Source organism: Cololabis saira, chromosome 15 (genome assembly GCF_033807715.1).
Source record: "Cololabis saira isolate AMF1-May2022 chromosome 15, fColSai1.1, whole genome shotgun sequence".
In the NCBI taxonomy this organism is placed as follows: domain Eukaryota; kingdom Metazoa; phylum Chordata; class Actinopteri; order Beloniformes; family Belonidae; genus Cololabis; species Cololabis saira.
The window spans coordinates 42,793,515-42,816,548 of NC_084601.1; the positions used below are offsets into that span (position 1 = coordinate 42,793,515).

General features: G+C 42.9%; 5 non-coding genes and 1 pseudogene across 5 annotated transcripts; 4 read left to right on the plus strand and 2 right to left on the minus strand.

Moving 5' to 3' along the window:
* LOC133460962 (zinc finger protein 91-like) overlaps positions 1-22,732 on the minus strand; it is a 59,180-nt pseudogene extending 36,448 nt beyond the window's left edge.
* Positions 2,498-2,569, plus strand: trnaw-cca (transfer RNA tryptophan (anticodon CCA)). Its single transcript has one exon. It is a non-coding gene; the product is annotated as a tRNA-Trp (tRNA).
* trnas-cga (transfer RNA serine (anticodon CGA)) lies at positions 2,926-3,007 on the plus strand. Its single transcript has one exon. It is a non-coding gene; the product is annotated as a tRNA-Ser (tRNA).
* trnat-agu (transfer RNA threonine (anticodon AGU)) lies at positions 6,930-7,003 on the plus strand. Its single transcript has one exon. It is a non-coding gene; the product is annotated as a tRNA-Thr (tRNA).
* trnai-aau (transfer RNA isoleucine (anticodon AAU)) lies at positions 7,461-7,534 on the plus strand. The gene has a single exon. It is a non-coding gene; the product is annotated as a tRNA-Ile (tRNA).
* trnai-aau (transfer RNA isoleucine (anticodon AAU)) lies at positions 8,603-8,676 on the minus strand. The gene has a single exon. It is a non-coding gene; the product is annotated as a tRNA-Ile (tRNA).
* Positions 22,733-23,034: the final 302 nt, after the last annotated feature.

A 23,034-nucleotide genomic window follows, 5' to 3' on the forward strand; every position in this document is an offset into this window, starting at 1 on the left:
TTTGTAACTCGAGCTCACGGCCAAACCGTAAAAAGGAGACCAATAATTTTTGGTTAGAATGTAGACATAGGTGTTGGGATTCAAAAATTTGACTTTGACAGGCCCGGTATGCACAACATTTAAACAGGGGGGGCTAAAGCGGCGCAAATTCCTGCCTCGGTCTCCATTGACTGTAATGTAATCAAAAGTTTTCTTCAAAAAAAATCTCACTTTGTTTTTCGCACTGCCGTTACTCAGACATTTTAAGGAATATCTGAATAAAATTAAGATTGTCAGAATCTGCCGAGTTCTGTGTCTCTCACGATGTCTTTGTTTTTCTGCTAGGAGCTATGGTTTTCTCACAAATCGGAGTTATTTGAGAACTTGTCACAAAATCTAGGTTTTTCTCACAGCCAAACCGGAAGGTTCTAAGTCGAGGTTCTTGTTGCCGGGGTAACCAGAATTCAGCTGCTGACTCATTCAGCCAAAGATCCTCTATAAGCTTGGCAGCCGCATGCTTACAACAAACATACAGCGCACTGTACACACCATTGAATACATACAGGACACCCATGCATGACTACTTACATGCCACGCCCACTCCCCCGTGCCAGCAGTGCCTCCCTCCCTCGGTGAATCACTCCCCCTACAGGGAGATAACTGTCACACCCCTCCGTTTCCATGTGACTTTCAAAGAGCCACGCCCCCCTCCCCATAGTGTACTCTCTCCCCTGCCCAAAGCAGCTGCATATACACCACTCACCTGTCTCAAACTCTGTCTTCTCAATATCAGATCACTAACCAATAAGGCCCTTCTCATCTCTGATCTCATCACCGACAAAACTCTGGACATTCTCTGCCTCACAGAAACGTGGCAACAGCCGAATGATTTCACCCAGTTAAATGCAACCACCCCACCTGGCTTTTCCTTTTTTAGTAAACCCCGCGCCACTGGGAGGGGGGGGGGCCTGGCTCTCATCTACCGTAAAAACACAAAAGTCACTGCTCTCACTGTCCCCCAACACTCCTCCTTTGAATGCCTAGCCGTAAAACTCTCTGGACCCAAACCCATCATCATTGTCACCATCTACAGACCACCAAAACCCTCCGCTGTTTTCCTTACTGAATTTTCATCACTGTTAACATCTGTATGCACAATGTCCCCTACTGTTATCCTCCATGGCGACTTCAACATTCATATTGACGACCCATCCTGCACCCTGGCAAAAGACTTCACATCACTCCTGAACTGCCTTGGTATCACACAACACGTCAACCTACCAACACATAACAAAGGTCACATTCTCGATTTAATCTGCTGCACAGACATAACTCCCGCCAACCTCACTATCATGGACTTCCCCATCTCGGACCACAAAGCCATACTTTATGACATCCATACCCAACTGCACAAAATCAAAGAACAACGGATCATCTCCTTCAGGAACATCAAACACATCAACCCCACAGATCTCTCTACCCTTATCAGCTCCTTCCCCAATCCCCCCTCATCCTCCTCCCCTGCTGACCTGGTAAACCACTACAACAACTGTCTCTCCTCCTCCCTCACTGCCCTGGCTCCACTGAAAACCCGCTCAGTTTCATTTACCCACTCCGCCCCCTGGTTCACCCCCGACCTCCACCAGCTCAAAACCACAGGCCGTCGACTGGAGCGACTCTACAAAAAGACCGGACTCACTGTGCACAACCAAATGTACTCCGACCACCTCCACCACTACAAAAATGCACTTAATACTGCCAAATCATCATATTACTCCAACCTCATTAACTCTGCCACAGGAAACAATAGAGTCCTTTTCTCAACTGTCAACCACTTACTTCAGCCTCCAAAAACCCTCCCTCCAGACATCTCCACTGACCAGTGCACCGCCTTCCTGGACTTCTTCAGCTCCAAAATAAACATCATTCACCATCAACTGGCCTCAACACGCACTCCCACAAATGACCCACCCTGGATAACCACCACCAACCAACCCCTCTCCAGCTCTCTCACCAATTTCACTCCGGTATCAGAACACACCATCTCAGAACTCATTCGTAAAGCCAAAACCACCACCTGTCAGCTCGATCCCCTCCCGCACCCTGTTCCTCCCGCACCCTCCGCTCAACCTCTGCTGGACTCCTTTACACTCCCACCTCACACCTTAACAGCATGGGTGCCCGAGCTTTCAGCTGCTCGGCACCCAGACTCTGGAACTCCCTCCCCCCACACATAAAACAAATAGACTCCATCACCACATTCAAAACACAACTCAAAACCCACCTGTTCAAACTTGCCCATTCACTATAACCGGACATCACGCACTACTTCCCACCAGTTTGTTTGTCTACTGTTTATTATTTGTCTTGTTGCTTGTATGGATGTTTATTGTATTTTTAATTGTATTTCTTGTGTTTTTATTCTGTAAGGTGACCTTGGGTGTCGTGAAAGGCGCCTCCAAATAAAATGAATTATTATTATTATTATTATACAGTTATACAGACCGTGTCAGAAAAAGGCTCTGTGGTGCAATGGTAGTGCGTCTGACTCCAGATCAGAAGGTTGTGTGTTCAACTCACATCGGGGTCATAATGAACTTTCAGTTTTTTTATTTATCCATCCTCACGAGTTCACCAACCAGACAAACTTTAGCTGCAACAGAAAACTTTGATATGTACATGGAATTGTTCAAGTCTGCATCATCACCTGACTTGATGAAAGGAGGAACAAAAGATAATCTTTAAAAGAACCAATTTCATTTGTTTATCAGGAGACACAAGGCAAGCTTATTTGTATACCACATTTCATGTACAATTTAAATTGATTTAATAGCAACATTTAAAAAAATGAAGATAAAAATATGTGTCAAAGTGATAAAGTAAAATCATCCAGTTTTAAAATGTCTCTAAATTGTTTGATTCTGCAGATTCACACATATAGGAGTGGTTGTTGTGGCCGAGTGGTTAAGGTGATGTACTCGAAATCCATTGGGGATTCCCCGCGCAGGTTCAAATCCTGCCAACAACGATTAATATTTGAATGGGGAAAAAAAGGTTTGTTAAATTCTGGATGTCTTAACCTCAGACAAAATTGTGATTTAAAACTCATCCATCAGGGGCCTCATGTACAAAGAGTGTACGTGCGCCACTTTCTACGCTTACGGTTGCACACATTAATTCTGGCTTACGCACATTTCTGAGGTTTTGTCTTATGGCGACACTCACTGGGGATGCAGTGAAGTCCAACATATGAGGAAAAGTGACTTCAACAACAAGTTCACTACCACACATGAAGGGCACGACAGTCCCCACATCACCAAATAAGTTACACAGGAGTCGAAATGCAACAATTTCACAATTAACCACATGGTCTGAACATAAAACTAAAGGTTGGTGCAAAACAATGTATACTGCTAATCACACTGTCAGCCTTGGCTCTGTTAGAGGACACTGCTGATGGCAGGATGCAGTACGGAGTCTTTAGGGACCACTCTGCTGGTCCAGGATGAAGACTGGATCATGAGCTAATTTTATTCAATGCAAGGATGCACAATTAAATCCATGCACTCTTTGTACATGAGACGCCAGGTGCTGGAAGCAAATCTGGCCTTCAATTTTCAATATTCAATTTTATTTATATAGCGTCTAATACAACAGATGTTGTCTCTAGACGCTTTCCAGAGACCCAGAACATGAACATAAACATAAACATAAACCCCCGAGTTATTATTACATAAACAATGGCAGGTAAAAACTCCCCTAGTGGGAGAAAAGCCTTAAGCCAAACAGCGGCAAGGAAAAATTCCCCTTTGGGAGGGAAGAAACCTTGAGCAGGACCTGGATCATAAGGGGGGACCCTCCTGCCGAAGGCCAGACTGGGGGAGTCGGGGACGTCAGCAGCACACAGCAGGCAGGTGGAAGCAGCAACAGGATGATCAGAGGGGGGGGCGTCAGCAGCACACAACAGACATCCACGTAGGCAGGCGGAAGCAGCAATGGGATGACTGGGGATGGGGATTTACACTACCTAGAGATTTACCAACACCAACTATAGGCTTTACTAAACAGAAAGGTTTTAAGTTTAGTTTTAAAGGTGGAGGTGGTGTCAGCCTCCTTAACCCAGGTTGGAAGTTGGTTCCAAAGTAATGGTGCCTGATAGCAGAACGCCCGCCCTCCAAATCTACATTTAGATACTCTAGGACAGTGCTTCTCAATCCTGGTCCTCGAGTACCACTGTCCTGCATGTTTTAGATGTTTCCCTGCACCAACACAGCTGATTCTAATTAAAGGTCCTAATTAGCTTGTCACCAAGGTCTGCACAGTTCTGTTGATGACACAGGTACTTTTATCACGGTGTGCTGAAGCAGGGTAGCATCTAAGACATGCAGGGCAGTGGTACTCGAGGACCAGGATTGAGAAACACTGCTCTAGGAACTACGAGTAAACCTGCACTCTGGGAGCGGAGAGCTCTGCCAGGAACATAAGGCACTATCAAATCTTGTAAATAATGCGGAGCTAAGCCGTTTTGGGCTTTATATGCAAGTAATAAAATTTTTAATTGGATTCTGAATTTTACAGGTAGCCAATGTAGCGATGCTAACACTGGAGAGACGTGGTCTCTCCTGCTGATTCCTGTCAGTACTCGTGCTGCTGCATTCTGGATCAGCTGGAGCCTATTCAGCAGAAGATGCTGAAACATCCAAATGAGGTTCTGGAGAGACATGTTCCTGATCACTAACGATTCAAAACTGTTCTCACAGATCTCATCACTACACTGCTGTTCAGATAAAATGAAGACTAGAGGAAACGTGCATTGTACACTAAGCTAGTTTCAGAAGTCACAAGAAAGTGGGATATGTGTCCTACAACATTTAATTATGATTCAGAGGGTTCTCCATTCAATCAGAAATGTTCGGCCTGATTCAAAAGTAACAGTGAGGATTGAGGGTTTCTTTCAGATCACCTACATGAATAACAAAGTTTATAAGGATACGCTGAATTATCATAAAATTGGTTACCTGGAAGGGCGTGCCTAATCTGACCTCTCTGAACAGCTTGGTATAGAGATTTTGAGTTCCATCGTGAATCTGACCTTTCAGCTTAGTTTTGCAGTGATTCACCACATGTTCAAACATCCTAGGTGGGACTTGGCCCCACAATTCCTGTTTTAGGAGGCCGGTTCCTTGTCCACTAGGCCACAGGGACTTCAGCGGTAGCATTTCCACATATAAGAGGCCCAAAGCCAGGAAATTTACCCAGGAACAGTGCACTCTCCCCACATGTCGGACGCTGGAAGGTGCACATTCCTGGTGTTGGGCCACAGTCCTGAATTATGCGACTGTGTAAATATGTGAACAGTTAAGGCCTTGGATTAGCTTAAAGGCCCAATTCTGGGCCTCAGACTGAGACCAGGCTCAATTTTTACAACACCTGGGGTCCGTTTCACAAAGCAGGTTCAACAAACTCTGAGTCTAATCCTGAACTCTTAGTTGATCTACTCTGAGATCGGAAACTCTGAGTTTTCGGTTCCAGAACAGCGGATTTGAGGTAATTTACTCAACTCTAAGTAGTTTCACCTGGAGTTAAGCACGTGCGCCACAATTATAAAAAGCCAGCATTAATGGAGCCCCGATTCGACGAGTCACCGTGGCAACCGGCGACAACAAAAGATCTACATACTTTTTCTTTTTTTTCTTAAACTTTATTTAACATTTCAATTTACTAAATCTCTTTGAGGAAACATTAGTTTTTTTTTTAATACATTTATGGAATTACTCTGTGTCTATTTGTATTGATTTATTCTATTACTTAATACATATAAAATAACTACAAATGCATATCAGAACAACATGATGGATTTCACTAGGTTTTATCTTTCCCAACACTTGTACCCCCTCATGTCTTGAAATGTGATGTCCCAGCGTCCCTGACGACAGTGGTCGCTATCAATCTGGTTTTTAGCTCTGCAGTGTTACTAACTTACAAAAATGAAAAGGAAGCAGACAACCACGCAATTTAAAAGAAAAGAAAGAAGGCAAGTGATGATGGGTCCAATGTTGCCCCAGCAGCAGAAGATATTAACGAGGCTGTAGCCACTGATGGATTAATTATGTAGTTCATTTTAAGGTAAGATATCAAATCACCCTACCCTCTTATATATCTGTTTAAGGGAAATATTTGACTTTTTTTTTTACTCTCTCTCTCTCTTTCTCTTTCTGTCTTTCGCTCCCTCCCTCTCCTTTTTGCATTTGGACTTTAACTGTTTGAAGTTAAACTGGGATGTCCCTGTGATATTGTTGCACTGACATAGTGAATAAAGTGAACAGAATGAGTTAAATTGCGTTTGTCAGATACGCTTTTTCTGCTCTCTAACTCTGCTCTTGCTGTCCGTGGTGCAGAAAACAGATGTGTATTGTGTAAAGGCCCATTGGCTGAATTGACGCCACTGAGGGAGGAGACAGAGAGAAACTCAGGCTTTATTGAAGTAAACCTGCTAGTGAGCCGGTTAGGTTCAGAGTGTCTGTTACTACGGTAACTGACCAGGTTAGGTTCAGAGCGTCTGTTACTACGGTAACTGACCAGGTTAGGTTCAGAGCGTCTGTTACTACGGTAACTGACCAGGTTAGATTCAGAGAGTCTGTTACTACGGTAACTGACCAGGTTAGGTTCAGAGCGTCTGTTACTACGGTAACTGACCAGGTTAGGTTCAGAGAGTCTGTTACTACGGTAACTGACCCAGAGCTTAAGTTACCTCTCTTTGTGAAACAGGCTAGAGTTACCTCTCTCTCTCTGGTTTGAGTTACCTCCCTTTGTGAAACGGAAAACTCAGAGTTTCCTTCATTTCAGGGTTAACAGACTCAGTTCGGGTTAGGCAGCGTTAGTATGTGAGGCCCCGGTTGTCTTTGGTAAGAGAAATCACCATGGAGACGAGGTAACTGAGAGGTTACAGAGGCCCTGTGGCTTAGTTGGTCAAAGCACCTGTCTAGTAAACAGGAGATCCTGGGTTCAAATCCCAGCAGAGCCTCTAAACTCATCTGTCTTTGGAGGAGACAAAGATTAGAGATGTTTCATTCATTCATAGTTCAACTGTGGTGGTGAAATGGTTAAATGACATGTAGCTTAATAAAGGAAGAAAATCACATTGAAGATTTCTAAACCAAAGTTAATTCACACTTAAAGTTCTTCTAAGAGATGTGGACTGCTTGAGAGGGAGGTAATGTCTGGTTCTTCTCCTTTTAGTCACTTTAATGCTTTGCTGTTCTGCACTCGTGCCACAAGGTGGGTACTCCTGCAATTATTTTTGACCAAATGTGTATTTCTTTACGTGGTGTGTCTGACAGTCAGTTACTTCCCAAGTTTGACCTCACTTAAAAAAGTCTCTACTTGGTTCGGGAGACTGTGCATGTAACTCAAGATGTTGTAAACCAGGATGGATCAAACATATACATGCATACATACGAAAAAGAAACGCTCACCATGAAGGACGGTTAGCTCAGAAGGTCAGAGCGTGGCGCTAATAACGCCAAGGTCATGGGTTCAATCCCCATACTGGCCAGAATGTTTACCACTAAAACACGGGTTATCTTTGAAAGTTTCAGATTCAGGTTCTGCCTCTCACCTGGAAATTAGCTGGGATAGGCTCCAGGAGACCCATGTGACCCCTCCAAAGAATATAGTGGATAAAGGATGGATGTACCATCAAGTCATTTCTGTGAGGATCTGCTATGAAGGGCATTTCTGGTACGATGGCTGAGTTGTTCAGGTCGTAGTATGGGGGAAGATATGTTGGTGTATAAAAGTGGGTTTTACTACTTTATAGTTAGAAACTGTAAAATGATAGTTTGTGTACCCAAATTAGATTAGATTAGATTCAACTTTATTGTCATTGCACATGTCAAAAGTACAGGGCAACGAAATGCAGTTAGCATCCAACCAGACGTGCTTATGCAGTGAAATAAACACAATGCACAGTATATACATATATATGTATATATATATATATATATATATGTATATATATATATATATATATGGTATATATATATATATATATATATATATATATATATATATATATATATATATATATATATATATATACACACACACACACACACACATATATATATATATATATACACACACACACACACACACACACACACACAAAAATAGAGAGAAAAAAAAAAGGGATACTCAGGTTATTGTCTGAATATTTAGTTTCTTCTTTTCTTCATATTTTTACAAATATAAGGCATTGGAAAGCCTTTACCACTCGGCCACAACAACCTGTCAGAGAACCTGGAGAACCAGAGCATTTAGAGCCTTTTTTATTGTTGGATGATAATTCTTTATCACTGACACATATTTCTATCCTCATTTTTCAAATGTTTTAATGTAAAGCACTTTGAATTGTACATGGAATGTCTATTACAAATAAACTTCCCCTCGCTTTATAAACTTATTCCTTATGTTTAAAAGTCATCTTTATTTCCTCCTTTTTCAAGGCAGGTGATCCTTCAGACGTGAATAATCCTTGGTCCACATAAAGTTAACAATGAAACATACGATCTTTAAAATCTGAATCTTTGTAAGATCCCCAGAGTGTAACTGGTAACCAGTTTGGCCAGTATGGGGATTGAACCCATGACCTTGGCGTTATTAGCACCACGCTCTGACCTTCTGAGCTAACCGGCCTTCATGGGACATGGTTCTTTTTCGTATATATCTAGGTATGTGTAAGCAGTAACGGCTGGTGATAAAACATTTTGGGGGGGCGCACTGGCGAGTGGGGATTAGGGTTAGGATCAGTGTTGTGCTAGTTGCTGAAAAACTTACTTAAACTTACTGATGGGCAAATGCAGATATTACTGGGGTCCTTGACATGCCAGTTTGAGATCTAAATATGCTGTTATATCGTTATTGAATGCACTGTGTTGTTTTATTTGTTGCATTGATTGACTGATTGTGCCTATATTTTCAACACTGTGTCTAGTTTTATGTTTTACACTATGCAATACGTTTTACACTGTACAATATGTTTTTTATACAGAACTTTGTATTTTTTTCTTTATCCTTTTGAAGAAAAAAAAAGTCTTTGACAGATCACCTGTTTTGGCGTAATTGTTACAAGGTGGTGGTGGTGTGTGAGGGGGTATATGACTTCCTTCACCCCAGACACTTCCTTCAGCTCTTTCTCCAGCTCTTCCAGGGGAGTCCGAGGCGTTCCCAGGCCAACCGAGAGACATAATCTCTCCGCGTGTCCTTGGTCTTCCCCGGGGTCTCCTCCCGGAGGGACATGCCTGGAACACCTCCCTAGGGAGGAGGGACATGCCTGGAACACCTCCCTAGGGAGGCTTCCAGGAGGCATCCGGTACAGGGAGGTAATTTCCCTCATAGTTCCCATCTAATGTATTTGTAATTACCTAGTAATGTTTAGTTTAAACAACCAGGTATTTACCATATAATTACATAGTAAATACACATAAATTACATGGTACAAGAAAATACGTAATAATGACCTAGTACTTACTGGGTAAATTACCCGGTAGTTACTATGTAATTACCTTGTAAATACAAGGTACTACTAGGTAATTACAGTGTAATTACCATGGTATTACCTGGTTATTACTGTACTGTAAATGAAAGGGTTACCGATATATCTGTAATTTTCATCACAGGTATATCTCAACCATGAGAGAAAAAATCCATCCATCGTCCGCCGCTTTATCCGTTCCCGGGTCGCGGGGGCAGCAGTCTCAGCAGAGATGCCCAGACTTCCTTCACCCCAGACACTTCCTGCAGCTCTTCTTCCAGCTCCTCCAAGGGGAGTCCGAGGCGTTCCCAGGCCAGCCGAGAGACATAGTCTCTCCAGCGTGTCCTGGGTCTTCCCCGGGGTCTCCTCCCGGAGGGACATGCCTGGAACACCTCCCTAGGGAGGAGAGACATGCCTGGAACACCTCCCTAGGGATGCGTCCAGGAGGCATCCGGTACAGATGGCCAAGCCACCTCAGCTGACTCCTCTCAATTTGAAGGAGCAGCGGCTCGACTCCGAGCTCCTCCCAGGTGACCGAACTCCTCACCCTATCTGGAAGGGAGTATCCGCAATCTCGTCCTTTCTGTCACTACCCAAAGTTCATGACCATAGGTGAGGGTAGGTGCGTAGATTAACCGGTAAATTGAGAGCGTCGCCTTTCGACTCAGCTCCTTCTTCACCACGACGGTCCGGTACATCGACCGCATAACTGCGGACGCTACACCGATCCGTCTCTCAATCTCCCACTCCATCTTTCCCTCACTCGTGAACAAAACCCTGAGATACTTGAACTCCTCCACCTGAGGCAGGACTTCTCCACCCACCCGGAGAAGGCACACCACCCTTTCCCAGTGGAGAACCATGGCCTCGGTTTTGGAGGTGCTGATTCTCATCCCTGCCGCGTCGCAGTCGGCCTCAAACCGCCCCGGTACATGCTGAAGGTCCCGGTCCGATGAAGCCAACAGGACATCATCCGCAAAAAGCAGAGACGAAATCCTGTGGTAACCAGAGGATTTCGAGACACAAAATGAAAAAAAATCACATTGGCTGATTTTTAAAGGATGTATTTGCAAATTATATTTTAAAATAAGTATTTGATCAATAACAAAAGTTAATCTCAATACTTTTGTTACTGGTTATCAATACTGATAACCAGTTAAAGCAGGTGCCATTAATACAGGTAATTACTGGAGGAGAGAGGTAATATTATGGAAATAACACACGCTTTCTTTTACAGTCCAGTTTCACTTTAAGTACTGAGTAAAAGCCAGGTAAAAATTTCTGTACTTATTGGGTAAATACTTAGGAAATAGAATTACTGGGCAAGTAACTACAAGGTAATGTTGTGAACCGATCACTCCGGGTTTGTTGATTGAGCTGGAAAAGTTAAAGAAAGACACAAACACTGGCATAATTAAAGAGGGAGATCTAGCTGCAACAGGCTCCGCAGCCTGTTCCTGTCAACCGTCCTGCTAGATCTGCCGCTCTGTGTGTGTGGCTGGTTTATTACTTTAAGAGAAAGGGGGGGATGGCCCAAAGTTTATTGCTGGGGGCCCCCCTTATCTCGTGCCTGGTACAGAAAATGGTTCTTTCAGTGAAACGTCAGAAGAATGCACCTTAGTTTCAACACAGACACATTTAGTTAATCAGCACATGCAGTTTACATATTCAGTTTGGTTTTGAATGTATTTTATCCAACAATCCCCCTTTTGATCCCTCCTCAGAGATCACTCTGTGTATCTTCTTTCTTCAGGTGTCAGGGGTAGACTACCCTGACACCCTGTGGACCCGCACCAGGGGATTATTCTGCCCCTATGTTGAGGGCTCATGTTTGATGTCCACTGCTGCGGCAGATCCAGCCGGATCTGGGGTTTTAATCTTTGTGGGGGTCCGGTGGGCCCACTGCAACCAGTGGCACCACGTGTCACCTTTCCTGTGTCGGATGACGTGGGAGGTCCGTTCTGGGTCCTGTCCAACACGGCTCGAACACTGTCTCTTGATGACTCTCAGGAGAACCCACTCTGTCTGTGGGGTCGGTGTCCGTCCGTCCCCGACCTGTTTGGAGTAAGCAGAGACCAAACTTTGCAGTTCGGAGAAGTAAGCTTTTTGACCAAGTTGGTATTTATCAGTCTCCTTCAAATAGGGCGCGTTCTGCGGCCCTGGAAACAGTCGTCCAGTCTGTAGTTCGTACGGCGTCAGTCCGTGGCCCGGATCCACCCATGTAATTTTGGTCTGTTCACAGATTTTTGCCAATTTAGTCTTCATAATCCGGCTTTCCCAAACGCCTTCATGATCTCACCTACTACACAATACTCAACTCCAGATGATTCAATACATTATTTTATAATTTTATACAGATAGGTGTGGAGTAATAATTGTTTCTTTACGAACATTACTGATTTCTTTCCCTTTGCGCACTGTATGTACACCCACTTCAACAATCCAGACCTGCAGATTACTCTGTTAAATCCTTTAAGGGTTCAGGGGGTACTTAGGATTGTCCACCCGATTAACATTTCCTTTGTGGAAAAAATAGCGTTTCTAGGCAAAAAAAGTAATAATCATTAGCTCACACGAAACTACGGCATATTTGCCCCAAAATACTGGTCGATGATCAAATTAATTATTACAATAAATGAAAAACATATTCCTTCTTGCAAAGCTCCTTCGTAGTTCACTGTTAAATGTTAAATAAAGACACATCTTCGCACAGAATAAAGTTGAAAATGATCTGCCCCAGGGGGCTAAACACTGGCATGCCCTCCGGGAATGCCCAGCGAAACAACCCTTCTTGTATCACATAACAACATTCATGAAATTTAAAATTTCCTTAACAATGAGCTCTCTAAGGTGGATATTTGGATCAAGATGAACAAAATCTCTCTTAATATTAAGAAAACAAATTATATATAATTTCGTTTCAATAAAGAACGAATGAATATGGAAAATCTGGCCTTTCAGATCAAAATAAATGATGAAAAAAATAAAGAAAGTAAACTCTACCAAGTTCCTTGGGGTCCTCATTGATGACTGTCTAAACTCTAATTGTCATATAGATCACTTGTGCAAAACTAAATATCTAAAAATCTAAACATGTCGGTCTGCTTTTCAAACCGAGACACCTCCTTCCACGTTCTTCTCTTTTCATTCTTTATAAACCTTTGTTTGAACCATATTTAAATTACTGTAATATTATTTAGTGTAATACTTATCCCAGTTACCTAAAAAATTTGACCTTTTACAAAAAAGAAAAAGATTACTCGTGCCATCTCCAGGACTGAATTTAATTCACCTAATCGGCATTTGTTTGCCCACTGTGGTATTCTTTACCTTAAAGAATATAACTACTCCCATAATGCTTGTACCATACCATACCATCAATCTCCGTTTCCCATCTCAAGGCCACTATTATTGCCAATACTTCTATTCTCTGGGCTTATTGCTCACTTTTATATTTCTTATTAAAAGCTGTCATTACAATGTCTACCTCAGTACTGCTGCACCGTTCACTTTTTAATCGTATATATTTTAATACGTGCCACATTGTTTGTCTACCGTACATTTGTTATTTACTGTTGCTACTTCTAAATCTGGGTGGTAAGCGAAATAACTGGAGTCAAATTCCATGTTGGGCAATGTTCAAACTTGGCTAATAAATCTGATTCTGATTGGATGCCTTCAATCCTTCTAGCTTCTACTGTTACCCATGTTTCGTATTCCTCGTTTACTATCGCATATGCTAATTGTAACCCTTCGTTCTAGTGTTTAAAACAGTATCCGTCTACAAACAAATTAATCGCTTCGTCAAATGGTGTTTTCGCCGTAGCAGCTACATGCTGTGTGCATGTAGGGTCGTGTTTCCATGTCATGCATGATTATCAACCATACTCCCCCTTTTTCTGAAACAGGACATCACTTGCTGATGATTCTTTTACAGAAAGATCTAAATAAAACGGAGACGAGTAATCTGGGGCGGGGAGGACTGCTGCCGACAATAGCAATTGTGTCATCAGAATAAACGCCTTTTCTGCGGCCTCGGCCCAATCTAATTGTGCCGTTCAGTTCCTAACGCCTAGTTGTTTCACCACGTCGTGCAACTATTGGGTGGTGAAGGTGTAGTCAGGTATAACGTTGTCAGTCTTAAAAAGGACAACATGTCCCCCACAATCAAAGGTGTGGGGTGGTGGAGGATGGAGGATCAGCGTTCTGGAGAGATGTGCACCCCTTTTTGAGACATCTATCTCCCCAGGAAATAAATCCGTCTTCTAGCATATTGTAATTTTTCTTTGGAGGCTTTAAATCCTTAGCCTGATGGCCTGGGCGCAAAGCCAATGACACATGAGGGTAGGCCTCATCCGTCATTTCATACCACCTTAGTCGTGCAGTCGTGAGTGCAGCGGAGGCGACTACGCCTACCGCCGAAACATACATGTGTGTGCACGCAATACTCCAATGGTCCCCCTTTTTCTCTTGGAAGGCCTCATGGTACCATTGGGTGTCATGTCATAAAAAAATGTGAGATGTAAGGGGTTGGGGGGAGGAGCGTAAGGTCCCAGGGTGTCGATTCGGGGGTGCCACTGTTGATAGACCGTATAAGGGGCTAGGAGTAGCCGGTGTTTCTGGTTCAAAGAAAGTCCAATATATATCTGCGGCCAGATCTGGCTGAGGAGATAAAATGCATTTTCCACTGGATGGTTGATCCACTCCGTGTACCTCCGTCCAGAAAGGTATGCGTCAAACAATCGGATCCACACTGAACAGTCATCCCTAACCCGATTAGTAACTCTCTTCCCATCAGGTTACAGGGAGTGATACGAGGGGGTGATACGAGAAAAAAAAATGTTTCAGGGTTTTCCGTCTGACCCTCATCCTGAGGGGGCGTGTGAATGGTAGAGTCTGTTTTACTCCAGAGAAGCCAGTCCCCGTCAGTGTGTCTTTGTGGGGCGTGTCACTCCTGGCCCTCTAGGGCAACCCCCTAGTCCACCCCCGGGCCCCCCCCCCCTCGTCCACCCATCCCTCTGTGGGCGAAATGTAATGTGGGGGGTGGGTGGAAAGGTGGTTAATACAATTTGTGTGTATGTAATGCCTAATTACTAACAGTGCCTTTTAGTCTGACCCCAGCTCATCGACCCTGCGCCTGGCCCCACCGCGAACTGCATTCAAAAGTTCCTCCCTTTTTTTTTTTGTCTTGTTCCTGTTTCACCAGACATGTTTACGTCTTCACCAACATCTCTTTCGAGAAGGGAGTACCTCACTGGTCCGTCAATACCTTTCACTGTGAAATTCTGCTTTCTGCAAACTCTTCCCACTCACAGGACCTTTACATTCTTCTGTTATCTTTGATTTGCGATTTCAGTGCATGGCAGTGTCTGTAGTGTAGTGGTTATCACGTTCTGCTAACACGCGAATGGACCCCTGTTCAAAACTGGGTAGAAACAGGTATGATTTTGCAATAGCATTATTTGGACTTGGAAAACCACTCCAGTCCTCTACTTGGTGCTCAGGACAGGAAGGCCGACCATCTCTTTCTCATATTGGGTCTCACGCAGAAATGAATTTTGTTGCAGTTGTTGCAGACCAAACGCCAGTCATTCTCCATTCACCTACACTTTAAAATGTCCAACTTTATAACAAAAAAGAGAGATTCTAGATTGTTTGTTTTCACACCCATGACATCTCTGTGGTGGATGATTTTTTATTGTACCACAACAGGATAACTTATATAAAGCCATACATTTATTTTTAATATGATTCATATGAAGATAACTTCAAAGCCAATGTGCAAAGACTCGAAGAAAAGGAAGAGATAAAATATTTCTCGCAGAATGAGTCTTTCAGAGCAGCCAGGAGAAAACCTGCAGTATCCATCTTGCTGTCAAGACTTGTAGCAGAATGTTTTAAAAGATTTTTTTTGTTATGCCCGCCGACTTTGCAGGTCAAAGCATGTCAGTTTCTGTAGTGTAGTGGTTATCACGTTAGCCTAACACGTGAAACGTCCCCTGTTTGAACCTTGGTGGAAACGTGAGACTTTACAGTGTTATTATTTGGACATGGAAAACCACTCCAGTCCTCTTCTTGGTGCTCAGGACAGGAAGGTCGACCATCTCTTTCTTGCATTGGGTCTCATGCAGAAATTAATTTTGTTGCAGTTCCACAACTGTCAAAAAGAAAGTCATTCACCTACTCTTTAAAATGTCCAACTTTACAGGAAAAAAGAAACATTAACTGCCTGCTATAAAAAGAGCGGAAAATTGTTTTTTCTCAAGGTTTTTTTTCACACCTATGACATCTCTGTGCTGGATATTTTATTCTACCACAACAGGACAACTTATATAAAGCCATACCTTTATTTCTAATATCATTGATGTTGTACCACAGGGGAGGTGCTGGTTCAGTTATCAAAGAGTCATTAATGATTGTCGAAGGACAATCATTAATAATTATAAAGTAGATTATCAAATTGAATTATCAAAATGACTTAATCAAAACGGGGCACCACCTGATGTATTCAGGAAAAATATAACTAAACTGCAAAAATTAGTCTCAAGGTAGATTATTCTTCAGAATAATAGTGAAGTGAGGAGTTTGAACAAAGGCCTTGCAACAACAGTTGTGACAAATAAGCGTAAAATAAGCACAAACAACTTCTCTCATTCAAATTAATCAGAATTTATTCACACAAGTGTCAAGAAGATGGTAAAACAACACTTAGGATAAATTCTGATGGCTAAACTACCCAAAAACAACTAACTAAACATGAACACAACACTTCAGATTACCTGAAGGGGGGTGTGGGTGGTAGTAGGAGCAGAATTAGGGGAGAAAACAATAAGATAAACAAACACACTCAACTAATGAGCACAGTTGTGACGGGATCACCAGTCCGGCTCACAACGTAAAACTAACTTTTAAAATGTGTTACTAAGTTTCTCTGCCCAGACACAGAACAGCCTCTTAGGTGAATCTTTGTAAATGAAGAGAAAGTGGTTTGATCCGGCTGGTCAGTGTTTCTTGATGAAACAAAGAGTAGTTACGCTCAGCAGGGGATCCTGATAAAGAGCGGCTCTCTCGCTCTCCTGGTCCAAATGAGGACCAGTGTGGATGAGGGGAATACATGGGCACAGCAGCTGGGCCTCCTTCAGCTCCAGGTCGGTCCAAAGGCATTCACGTCGAGGCATGCAGGGTCCCTGGTTCGGCTCCTCTTTGGGCTCAGAAACCTTGCGGCCACTCGCTGCGAAACGGGCAGAGGAGAAGAGAGCTTTTCCTTTTATAGCTGGCCCACGAAGTCAAGGCCCCCCCTGTGGCTTGGGGTCTGTGTCCAATCAGGGGCTGTTCCTTATCACTGCAGGGCCTTAGATGCAAATCCTGGTTGAGCTTTGCGTCCATGGGGTTTCCTTTGTTCCAAACCATGCGGTCAGGTATCATAAACTCGAGGCTGGTCTCAGCCTGATGCCCCAGAACTGTGGAAGGCATGTCAGTCGGGTTGAGGAGATCCTCGAAGTATTCCTTTCACCGTCTGACAATGTCCCCAGTCGAGGTCAACACCTCCCCACCCACACGGTAAGCGGTGCCGGCAGAGTACTGCTTCCCCCTTCTGAGGCGCCGAACGGTCCTCCAGAATTTCCTCGAGGCCGACCGAAAGTCTTCCTCCATGGCCTCCCCGAACTCCTCATAGACCCGAATTTTTGCCTCCAGGACTGCCCGAGCCACGGCTCGCTTGGCCTGCCGGTACCCATCTACTGCGTCAGGAGTCCCACAGGCCAACATAGCCCGGTAGGACTCCTTCTTCAGTCTGACGGCATCCTGTGCTTCCGGTGTCCACCACCGGGTTCTAGGATTGCCGCCACGACAGGCACTGGAGACCTTGCGTCCACAACTTCGAACCGCCGCGTTGACAATGGAGGCAGAGAACATGGTCGACTCGGACTCAATGTCCCCTGCCTCCCCCAGGATCTGAGAGAAGTTCTCTCAGAGGTGAGAGTTGAAGACGTCCCTGACAGAGGGCTCAGCCAGACGTCCCAACAGACCCTCACAATCCGTTTGGGTCTGCCCGGTCTGTCCAATCTCCTCCTCCGCCAGCGCATGCAACTCACCACCAGGTGGTGATCAGTTGACAGCTCAGCCCCTCTCTTCACCCGAGTGTCCAAGACATGCGGCCAAAGGAATTTTTGTACTTCTTCTTACTTCTTTTAGAACATGTCAAAACTGCTGCTGCTGCTTCAAAAAAAAAAAGAAAGTCTCTTGCATTCATTGTTCAACTATGTTTGAACATGTCTGTTACTTACACTACCATCATGTTCAAAATAAAGACATTTTAATTGAATTCTTGTACTTCATTTTCTAAATTTGGTTATAACTGAACAGCTCTTACAGCTGTAAGAATCTGCTGCTTTTTAAAGAAAACATTCAAAATCTTTCCCACAATCGAACCACCAGAATTATTTCTTTCAAAACTAAATTAACTAAACTGCCTTTTAACTGAACTCTCAAAATAAATGATATCAGCACTGATCACAAATTTACACTTTTTATCCAGTGTGAATACGTTGATGTCTCATCAAAAGACCTTGCCAGGCAAAAGCTGCTCCACACTGATCACACCTGTAAGGCTCGTTTCCAGTGTGAATACGTTGATGACTCGTCAAATTACCTTTCAGGGCAAAAGCCTTTCCACACTGATCACACCTGTAAGGCTTGTCTCCAGTGTGAATACGTTGGTGAGTCGTTAGGGTACTTTGCCGGGCAAAAGCCGCTCCACACTGATCGCACCTGTAAGGCTTGTCTCCAGTGTGAATACGTTGGTGACTCGTCAAATGATCTTGCCGGGCAAAAACCGCTCCACACTGATCACATCTGTAAGGCTTGTTTCCAGTGTGAATACGTTGATGTCTCGTTAGAGTACCTTGCCGGGCAAAAGCCGCACCACACTGATCACACCTGTAGGGCTTGTCTCCAGTGTGAATACGTTGATGTCTCATCAAATGACCTTGCTCGGTAAAAGCCTTTCCACAATGATCGCATCTGTAAGGCTTGTCTCCAGTGTGAATCCGTCTGTGTTTCGTTAGATCACCTTGCTGGGCAAAAGCTTTTCCACACTGATTGCATCTGTAAGGCTTGTCTCCAGTGTGAATACGTTGGTGAATCGTCAAATGACCTTGCTGGACAAAAGCCGCCCCACACTGATCACACCTGTAAGGCTTGTCTCCAGTGTGAATCCGTCGGTGTTTCGTTAGATCACCTTGCTGGGCAAAAGCTTTTCCACACTGATTGCATCTGTAAGGCTTGTCTCCAGTGTGAATCCGTTGGTGTTTCGTTAGATCACCTTGCTGGGCAACAGCCTTTCCACACTGATCGCATCTGTAAGGCTTGTCTCCAGTGTGAATACGTTGGTGATTCTTTAGATGATATTGTCGGGTAAAAGTAGTGAAGACTTGCTCGCAATCATCACAGCAGTGTCTTTTGGGTCTTCCTTTATGATTCTGTAACAGAGAAGATGACTTACTTTTTGGCTGCATTATCAAAAGCCTTTTCAGTTTCAAGTATGGAGCTAGAACAGTGTCATTATTCACAAATGCAAAGGACAAAATTCACATGTGTGTAGGACAAGATATACAAGTGTATTTTTGATGCACACACAAATATAACCTGATTTAAAAAACGTTTTTTTGTCTGTGAGCTGCGCTGGATTTGCATGTGACTTTTGAGACTCCCCTGACGTGACTCGATTCACAAATGCGTTTTTTTTAACACGGAAGGATCTGCAACCAATCAGATATCTTCCTTTGTTTCAGCCAATCATAAGAGCGCACCCCAAGTGGGGAACGATTTACTCTTAAACCAATCAGATTAAAGGGGCGGAGCACCTGCTGTTTGAGCTGCGTTGTGCCGTTGGGCTTAGAAAAGTGATTCAACATTTCGAGTTGATGAAATGAAGATAATCTCCTTGGTCATAGTGTAATTATTTAAACAAGACCAAGAGATTTGGTTACTGTTAAGAGAGAGGTCAGCCGCCCATTTGGAAATCGGAAGAGAGACTATTTATTTTAAATTGAATTGTCTCTCCATCCTGATCCAACCATTTCCGTGGTCCTCAAGTAGTGCCAGCGCATCCATGGTGCAGCATTACGCACGGCTGTCACCGTACATTTTATATTCTTACACAGCAATTAGACTGATTGTCACACACCTTGTCACGATTGATCATTAGATGATTAGACCGCTGCTATTAACCACTCATTTGAGGATGGGAGTATGATATATACGTCCTGCAAATGCCTGCGTAATGGCTTACTCGTGGAACACATGGATCTATGATGTTGCCGGCTTGGGTGTAAATGGATCTGTAAGTCTGATATGTGATGACATTGACTATGTTTACATGCAATCCACATTCGTGTTATTGCCAATCTTCGCGTTTTAAAGTGGTTGTTGAGTGCATGTTAATTCAATTTAGTGTAAGTATTAAACTTAAAAATTGTGACAAAGCTACGTTGCCCATTTGTAATGAATGTCACTGGGAGTATGACATGTATCTGGCTGCATTTCACCACCTCACCGCATGCGTCGCCAGTTCCCCATGTCTTAAGTAGATTCTTACAGGAGGGTGAGGGTTGCCGTAGGAATCGCCAGATTTTTCGGTTCGTTTTTTCTTTTTAGATCCGCGGCTTTGCGTAGATGGCGGCTTCCGCAACTTTCAGGTGCTTTTTCTGCGCAAGCAAGCTTTATAGATGAGGCCCCAGCTCGGAAATTTCAGACTAAGCGTGAGGCTTTCAAATGTATTATAATTGGATACTGGAGACTGGAGTTATAAATTGCTGCGACTCCTCCGCCTTGGCCCGTGTTTCTAGGAATGTGATGATTAAAATAGCCGGGCGGAGTCCATTCATTCAAACTAACAGACTCTTCCTCCTGTAACCATGTTTCTGTTAAGCAGAAAATATCACTCCTAGTCTCTGTAATTATATCATTTACTAACAGAGACTTGGAGCTTAACGATCGTATATTTAGTAGTCCGCATCTACAGTAATTTTTCGGTCTCTTATTGGTACCAAATGTGCATTGGTTTTAATTTTTACAAGATTATTTTTGTTAACGCCTCTATAACGCCGCGCCTGGTGAACTTTTGGAGGGCGGGGAACTGCAACCACTTCTATTTTGCTAGGCACCTGGTTAGAGTTGCCAATTACATCATGTAATCCTATAGTTTTAGAGTCGCCAATTACGTTATGCAATCATACAGTCTTGTTGGCAGGCGTTGGTCCTCGAGAAGCAGCAGAGAAGTGTGTTAAACTGCAGCTCTGCATCCTGGCCTGGCCCTGCGTTGTCAGGGAGAAGGTCTAATAAAACAGGCCAAATTACTAAAGACAAGAGCAGCACCAACCCGGGTGGGATGTATGCCGTCTCTTCCAATCAGACCGGGCTTTCCCCAGAAAGTTTCCCAATTGTCAATAAAGGCCAATAAATATAAAACATTCTTGTTCATACTTCATTAATATATGCTCATTTTAAACTTTCATGCAAAAAGGGGGAAATCACAACTTAGTCAAACGCACTTGACTGACGTATGTAAGTAGGTGCGCTTGTTTTATGTCTCTGAGAAGGAGAGACGAGACGAGAAAGAGTGAGAAAAGCCTGCAATTTAATGCCCTGCTAAAAGCAAATGCGTGACAATGTATACTCGAATATTCACGGTAGTCATTTTGTACATTGCACAGAGTAGAAGCCGCGATACATCGAGTATATTCGATATATTGCCCAGCCCTACTTAGCGGGAAGTTGCAGATCCAGTTGGTTGCGTTTTTTTTTTTTTTTTTATTATGGACTTAAGTTGTTGGTATTCTAAAAATGTGTTAGTGCTAATTCCATATTGAACAGTGAGTGTGTTAAATGGTACAAAATGTCCACTTATGATTATATGTTGTAGATACTGTATTCCTTGGTCTCTCCATTGAGTAAAGTTGACCATCATTTTATCATTTTTCAGAATGTCTTGATTGTTCCAGATGGGTGTGCGATCACATGGAAAAAGTGAGACTTTGGCTATTTTAAAAGGAAGTCCCACCAGTGTGTCAGAGTTGAGCTAATATTAATGCTTTTAAAGCATTTATGATATTTAATATTTTGACTGATAAATGGTAAATCTGAGATTTCCAAATCATTGCAAAACACTTGTTCTGAATCCAGACATTGACTATCTAGTGAGTGATTTTTGCACCATTTTAAGATATACTGTAACTTATTAACTAAGAAATAATACTGGAAGTTGGGTAAGTCTAAGCCTCCACAGTCTTTGGATTTTTGTAATGTCTTTAAGCTAATACGTGGTGTTTTATTTTTCCACAGGAATGTTGACACGTACGGATCCAGTGACTTAAACCAAGAACGAAGGGGGTTTGAACGGTATCATTGTAAAAATATATTTATTTTTGGTAAAACCATCATTTCGATGGTGACAATTCTCAATCAGTCCATCAGTGAAATGGGAAGAGAGTTCCATCGGGTAAGATCATCCTCTATTTTTCTTAAGAGCTGAACATAATTTAGTTTTATTAACTCTAACAGTCTAGGGGAGATGTTTATGCCTAGATATATAATGTTTCCTGATAGCAGCTGCTAAGCGCTCAATAAATAGTGAGGGAGAAAGAGGACAATCCTGCCTGGTACCTCTTTGCAAGTTAAAGCTTGTTGAAATTTGATCATGTTTGTCATTACACATGCCTTGGGAGAGCTATATAATATCTTTATCCAGATGATAAAAGATTTGCCAAATCCAAATTTGTGTAAAGTTGCCAACAGGGGTGATAGTAAAAAAAAATCCTGAGCCTGAACGTTTTTTCCCTGGGAGGTAAGCGAGCCCCTAAGTCAAGATATATGCCCTGATCAACACAATTGTCATTTTTTGTCCTCTTAAAGTGTAAGTCTGGTGTGAATTGACCCATGGTCCTGTTGTTCAAGCTCACCACATGCAGCCCATAGAAAACAGAATGAGACAATTGAACAACATAGGCCAGGGGTGTGATTCCCTGGGACAACATTTTGATAAATAGTTAATTAAATTGAATATTCTGATGACTTTTGTAGATTTTCCAGACAAACCCAATACAAGCCTATATTACAGTAGCATCTTAATTGTGGAGAGCATCAGAGCTCTTGGGACCCTGGGCCTGGTAGGCCTGTTCAGTAATCCATCCCTGCTTTTAACTAGTCACTTACCTGCATGCATATTGCTTGTATAGCACACTGATACTACGGATACTACAGCCATACTAAAAAAGGTCAATGGGTGACAATTATAATACTCAAAAGTAAACTAGAAATTGAATGAATCAATGAATATTGGATTTGTTTACAGTACTGATTAAGAGCCAAACCATTGACAAAAGGGCATGAGCAAGGAGACATTACATTTTCTGAAAAATATGCACCATTTATTCTAAATATTTTTGAAACAGCTACAGTGCAACAAACAAGTGAAATTAAGAGAACAATAAGTTGCAAGCATTTATAGTGCAATGAGAACA